This window comes from Montipora capricornis, chromosome 6 (assembly GCF_036669925.1).
Source record: "Montipora capricornis isolate CH-2021 chromosome 6, ASM3666992v2, whole genome shotgun sequence".
In the NCBI taxonomy this organism is placed as follows: domain Eukaryota; kingdom Metazoa; phylum Cnidaria; class Anthozoa; order Scleractinia; family Acroporidae; genus Montipora; species Montipora capricornis.
In genome coordinates this window covers 53,079,297-53,086,796 of record NC_090888.1, presented here as the reverse complement: position 1 = coordinate 53,086,796, position 7,500 = coordinate 53,079,297, and positions in this window count along the sequence as shown.

Below are 7,500 nucleotides of genomic sequence, written 5' to 3'. Positions count from 1 at the left end.
CTGGGGTCGCGGGTTCGAGGCCTGGCCTTCTCGCCGTTTCTTTCCTTGGACAATAAACTTCTCACCGTCTCTCTCAGCCTAAAATAGTTAACGGAGATGCTGTAATAGGGAGCTTAAGCAACGAAAACGGAGAAAACGAAAACATCATCTCAAAATATAAATTCGCGTAATCTTAATCGCCACGTGACTGTTTCGGCCCTTTTAATATGACAAGGGAGTGGTAGTTATTCTAATAGCGGAGCTCCGCGCGCCCGGAAGGCGCGCGCGCGCGGAGCACCATAGTTAAGAAAATATGGTAACCCATCGATGTGAGAAAATTTGGTTTTAAAGTCATGACGTCATGAACGTCCGTACGTACATACGTCCGTACGTCCGTCCGCCCCTTCATGTATGCCAATGTGACCAGTACACGTAACCATATCACTGGCTCAAGTTTAGAGCGCATCCAGGAGGCAATACTCCATTTGACACTGTAACAACAAAGGAGACTTTTGTCTGATTGGCTGTTGAAAGTTGTAGTATCCAGTTTCCCAACCGCGCTCTCTGATGTAAACAAAGATAGCTTTCGGAGCGATAACTTGAATTCGTGTTTCTTCGATCGTTCTTTCTATACCTTCTGGCAGTTTAAGGTGGTCTTTTAAACTTCAAATGGCGGGAAAAAGTTTATCAAGGGGTGTTTTATGGGGCAGGAATTTTTTTCTTTCTTTACCCGTTTTTGTAAGCAACCCTTTTAGTGTCGCTCTGGGAAGCAACGCTCTTTTTTCGAGTATTCTTGAGTAAAGAGTAAATGTTTACTAAGTAAGCTTAAATGTATTGCAATAAATGCGCTAAATGCGAAAAGACGCGATCAAAGACCAAATTTCTTTCTTGGGAAGGGAAGTCTATTTGTAGGAAATGTTATCACGAAGTTACAAGAAATCCCTTGCTTCATTCCAATGCCAACGTCAACTTGAATGCAGCTGCACAAGGCGAATCATTGGAAGGAGGTATGTCTATTCATTCACATTCTGTCAGTCGTCGTTTAGTGTTATCAGACGTCCTAGAGAACATCTGTTTTCAATTTTATTTCAACAGATACGTCGGCAGAAAATGAATTACCGGGCGCACCACCTCCAAGTTTAGATAAGGACTTTCTCCAAGTTACGGGTAAGTTTATTTTATCTGATGAAAAGGGTTGTAACTTGGACTGTCGAAAATTATAATTAACTTTTGTATCCTGTTACTCTTAAGTTCAATGTGAGGGGAAGTTTTCAAAGGGCACGTTAAAATGCATCGTTTTTCTTTGAAGTACTTGTAAATAGTGGATCAGGACTTTATGCGTTGCCACTTTGTTTAATGGCTGTACTCCAACTGTTACGGCTTCGGCAGATGTACATTGGCTTTAAAGTAGCTTTATGTAGCTTATCTAAAGCACTTCAATAGTGCCGCACCATAATTTAAGTTTCAAATCTGAATTCATGGTCAGTGAAGAAACACTTGTAATAATATATTAATAATGATGACATAGAAAATTAACTGCATATTACCTTATTTGATTATTGGCTTTTGTTCTTATCTGTTATCTATCTGTTATAGGTGAAAAGTTTGCCCAAGAAATTAGAAGGCTTCAAGATGCCTTGCAAGCACACTGTGGGAAGAACAAGAATACCCCTATTTATGAGCCAAATGAATTTTTTATGTTTTGTTCCCAGGCTGGTGCCACAAATGTTTTCAATTTTATTTTGTCTTGCATGACCTCTTCCCGCCATTCTGAGGACAGAAATCTTTTAAACCGTAAACGCACAGTTCTTATTTTGTATCAGTTATGTTTTAGTTATTCGCAAAAGTGTAATTTTTTTCAAGAGGACAATGTTTTATGTCTTAAGTTTTGTAATTTGTCGCAACCTGGTATCGAAACACAGCGTCAACTTGGAACCAGTGTTTCTAGCAGGACCATTACCAGAAATCGAGCAGCCATGGCAAAGGAGAACTTCAATTTGTGCAACAACGCAATTCAAGAAGCTATCAACAAGAAGTGTGCCATTTTGCTGATGATAGATGACTACCACAATGTACACACCATCAGACGACCTCAAGATGCAAGTGCTACTTGCCAAGTGGGTCACATGTGCACCATCATCATCAAAATTGTCAAAGAAGCACCTGCCATTGAGTTCAACTCAGTTCATTTAATTCATAATCCTAATGGCATTGATGTTGATCTTCTCATAAACAAGGTATGTTCTGTCCAGTTTTTAAGTCAAGTTTGTAATTTTACATTTTCCTCATCAATGCCAGAGTTCACCTCTTATTCCTTTGATCCAGTCATGGGTAGGCAGCAGATGGAATTTCATGACTACCAAGATGTTCGTTCTCTTCGGTCTTTCAAGGATGTTTATTTAATTGATTTCGTTAAGTTACCTTTGAAGAGCAAGACGAATTATGAGGATGCTTTTGATATTGTTTTAAAAACTAACATGAAAGAGTATCTCTCTAGGTTTGTTGTTTTAATGCCAGCTGACTGGCCTGGCCAATATTTTCCGAGGAAAATTGTGTGTGAGAAAGCCAATGAAACAACAACTGCAAGCAATGCATCCCAGGGTTCCCATCATCATCCGCTTGTCTCAGTTATTCCCACATTGGGTCCATTGCACGTAGACCTTAATGCCGATGAAGATATTGTTTTAGCATATATGCCATTCATGCGTCTTGTTTATGAATCTGTTTTTCCAGGCAGGAAACTTGCAGACAAGCCGAAGCCTTGGCGAATTCAGTTTTTGTTAGAGTTGATATATGGTGGCTGGACTTTAGTACAAACTGCTGTTAAATCCGTTTTTTGTCAGGTCAAAGATGTCCAGTATGGACTATATTCCTTTGATACTTTGCAGTTACAATGTTTTGTTCAAGTTGAACCGATTTGATGATTATTACCTTTCGGTTTTCAGGCTTTGGATCATGTTTTTCTGCTTTCACAGGAAAAACTATAACAAGGCACCCTTGTTCTGGCTGAGTAACATTCTTTTTTGGCAAACAAGTAGATGCAATGATGTTTATAATTTCTTTACAGCTTCTCTTGGTGTCATTGATGAGTATTTTGTTGAATTTGTCCACAGCCTTGCAAGAAAATCAACAAATCCTTCAGATTCTGTTGACCAGCTCCAACAAAAATTATTTTCTTTTTTTGTATCAGGGGAAAGGCAAGCTAACTTCCGTGCTGCCTTTACTCCCAACAAGAATTATACTCTTAGCCGCCGTCAACTTGTTAATTTGTTCTCCAGAGTTGCATCTTCAATTGTCACAATTTTAACTGCCATTGCAAATTCACCTGGGGCAGCCCATCTCCTACCACGGATACCAGGGCAAAGGAAGGATCTGTGGCATGTCCCAGCTTTGTTTGGAGACACACCAATGAAGAAGGATTGTCTTCCCTTGGGATTTCAATTCCAACCATGTCCTGACCAAGGAAGACGATGTGATCTATCCGGCTGCTCCATTTCCACCAATTCTCCATGGAAGATCTTTGAAGGTTGTTGGCATTCGTTTCATTTGTGCTGTTTAACTGTTGTTACTGTTTGCCCAATTTGCTCTAAGGGTATTGAAGATGCCATTAAATCCTTAGGTGCAGTTGCTAACCAGACCATCCACACACGACAAAATGCCACCGCTACTGATGGTCTTGCAAATGAGGAGGGTGAAGACACAGTAGAGTCAAGAACCTCTGATGATGGTAATGATGATGAGCCACTTACAAGTTCAATTGATGGCAATGTTGAGCAAGTTGTTCAGAACTTGACCATCCAGATTATGACTCTTTCCATTGCAGCACCACCTGTTCAACCATTTCCTTCAGCCAGGGGCCCCGTTCCATCAACAATAATGCCACCATCTTCATCATCACAGAGAAGGGCACCCCACTGCAGTATCTGTGGTCATCTAAGGCAAGGTCATCAGAGGCCAGTTTCACAGGGATCGTTAGGTAAGTGTTCAGTTTGCCCTTCTCAGATATGCTCTGGAGAAGGTCGTAGGTCTTGTGTATGTGAGTGGTGTGGCAGACAGAGACAGTCACAAACAAACAGTAACCCATCTATGCCTTTGCTTCCACAGGCACCTATTATCAGGGAAACACGTGTTCCTGAAATAGTCAATCACCCACAACTTGGATTTTCAGGGGTTGTCAAGTGTGGGGATGAGTATCAGTTTAATGATTTTACTTCATTTGCAGGTATACTACACAATCTTATTTCAAAACCACAACATTCAAAGCTTGCTGCAGTGTTGATCTTGCCTCCTGATAAAACAATGCTTTTGCTTGTTGGCAGAGATGGCGAGTGTCTCCTCATGGAAAGTCACATCCATTGCAATACAGGTGAAATAATTGCTTCTGCAGCTCCCCAAAAGGTCCATCAAATGGCTCTCTACATTGAGTGTATGGCCGAGAGAGATTGGACATCTAATCCCACCCCTTTTGACATGACTGTTGTTGAATTATACTAAGGTCAATATTTTTCTTCCATCAGTATAGATTGGGCAGGTAATGATAAATTCCATGATGACTTGATCAGGGATGGTGCAGTGGTGAGAGCACTCATCTCAATGTGGCCCAGATTTACATGTGGGTTGTGTTTGTTGGTTCTCTACTCTGGGTACTCCAGTTTCCCCTCTCCTCAAAAACCAACCTAGTGTAGTGAGTATTTGAACAAGAAGTGTCAATCTCTTTTCTTGTGCTTTCAATGCTCATGTTTGGGTGGTAAAACTTGAAAAATAAAAGGACCTCTGTATGTCCTTACTCTCTTTCTCTGTATAAATGTGTACTTTACTCCATGTTCTAAAAAATATTGTTCAAAGTTTCTCCTAACAGTATCCAAAGATGAGCTTATAAATAGCATTAAGATCTACATTGCATTGGTATTAACTTGAGGTTTCACAATGCATGTTGGGTCAGTAAAATTGCTTGCAGTCTTTTGTTGCTTCCTGTCTTTCTTATTCACAAATTATTTACTGCTGACTAAGGCATAACAATAATTTGTTAGTAGTAGGTACTGTAACTCAGCAGTGGTCATTCCTTGAAAAACGCAGTCCATCTTTGTGTATTTTACAGTGCGACACACCTTACAATGGCCACCCAACAAAAATTTTTAAAACTTATACGCCAATCAGAGTGAGCGAATTTGATTGACAGTCAACCCTCCTTGCAACGTTCACACGGTTGTAGTTGAACACCATTGAATGGGTTGTTTGAGTTGACGTAATTACACCTAATTGTCAAATGTGAAAGATTGTTGGGTGGCCACGGTAAGGTGCGTCGCACTATAATTTCCAAGACAGGCATGTGTGGATAATAATTATTATTTATGAATCCACCATCGATGCATGCTGAGCTCTCATTTTTAAGTGATTTAAATTGCTTGTGGCTACTCTGTTAGTAACATTTCTGACACTTGTGTTTTCGAGATCATTCCTTTGACTTAAATCCACTTCACAGTAATTTTGCCACAGTCATGATCATACATGTAGATGTGGACTTCTTGTAAAATGATAAAATTCCAAGAAAATTCCCATTTTGATGAATCTCTGTGTGCAGGGCTAGTACATGAATAATCTATGTATTCGTCCAAAGATACACTAATTTAAATATTCAATGTATTGTCATTTAAATAGTGGTTTAGTCGTTTTTTCCTTTGCTCAGGAATGAAAACTCGAATTTTTATTGTTAGCTGGAATAACAATCATCTGTACTCTTTTTAGACCAAAATAATCGATCTTTTGCTGGTTTGTTTGGCTTTAAAATTCGAGCGAACAAGAAGTTTTTTTACTCCACTTGCCTAACTGTTTTTCGATGTGCCTCGACAGTGACAAGAAAGTTTTGCACTTATGTTCTAAACATGTAATCGCAGTGAGTTCTCGTAAAAAGTAAGGAGAAATATCACCAGATTGTGTTTTCAGAAGTTTGTTTAGATCACGTACAGGTAATTTGTTGGATATCTTGTTTGAAGTCTGTCCTTTGTAGCCGATTCTGGTTCTAAGCCAAGCTGGCGTGTTTCAATGAAGTACATCAAAATGTAACTGATCTCGTTTTCAGAGATAAAGTGGAATACATAAAGTACGATCTGTCACAGCACGAGCTATAGTGCGTCTGTGATTTCTAATTTTTTCTAATGCTTCATCATGGAAAGCCCACTTAATGACATTAAACAGCTCAGAGAAAATTAATTTGCCCCTTGATTTGCTTGCCTTTTAAAATAAAAATTCATCAGATCCTAACCTGATCAAGAGACGTCACTAATGGTTTTTTTTTTCAGAAAGTAAATCTTTTTTTTTTCCATATTTAACAATAAAAAACAAGAAACTACAAAAATTTTACAAGGACCAGTTCAGACAACACAGTGCATATTGCAAAACTGATCTAACCTTGATACATTTCACACATGCATGCTACATTGTACTTGATGAGTTTGAACAAAATCTTTAGAGCATAGACAACTAGGAAACATCCCTGAAAGGGGCATTCCACAAAATTAATTTTCAGCTGTATAGCAAGAAGTTCACTCTAGCATTATCTGCCGACTGGCCTAGCTGGTATTATCCTAAAAAGATCATTGTATATTAAGTAGATGGAATCCAGTCATCAGAATAATACACATATGCAAAGGCTATTTCATGTGGGTCTCAATGCTTAAGAAGATGTTTGTTTTTAATTTTAACTTTTTCTTTGACAAATTGTCATTGAATGTGTTTGGAGGTGTCCTGGCATTTAAACTAAAACCATTTTCGACGTCACTACATGTATCTGGAGCATTATGGGTTGGCAACTCATCAGATCAAAAGCATTCGCAAAGTTTGCGTGCAGGTGCAAACAACATGCATTTGTGATCTGTTTGCTTGAATATGTTGTCCCCATTTTGTTTTATCAGTACAACATTTAGAGAAGTGGCATCTTAAAGTTCTGTGCTGGTCCAAAAAGTTCACAACTGAAAAAAGTTAAGGACTGGTATTCAGTTCTAAGAAGAAACTGAAAAGTTTGACATTGTGAAGAGCACTAAAGAAACTGCTTAAAACTCAACAGCATTGTCTGGATTTCTCAGTGACTTTGTCCAGTCTTTTGTTCCACACTACCAACATGGACAAAGTGAACTCAATAAGATTATTGTGGTTTATTGCTGAGAAAAAAAAGGCTGAATTTCTTCTCGCTCCTTTTAGAGCTAATATTTCACAAAACTGATGCAAATAATACCAGGTGGATCCATCTCCCTAAGGACAAGAAACGAGAATGAATGTTATTGTCCATGAGATGCATATTACAATGCTACAAATAAACAATAGACTCCATTTGGCGCGAAAATATGCTCGGATATTTGTCCGCGGACATTATCTGTTCCGAGAAGCGAACAGTTTTCCGAGAGCGAAGCTCGAGGAAAACTGTGAGCTACGAGGAACAGATAACGTCCAAGGACAAATATCCGAGCATATTTTTAAAGCCAAACTGAGGCTATTGTGTTTATTATCCTTCAAATATTTTTCGCA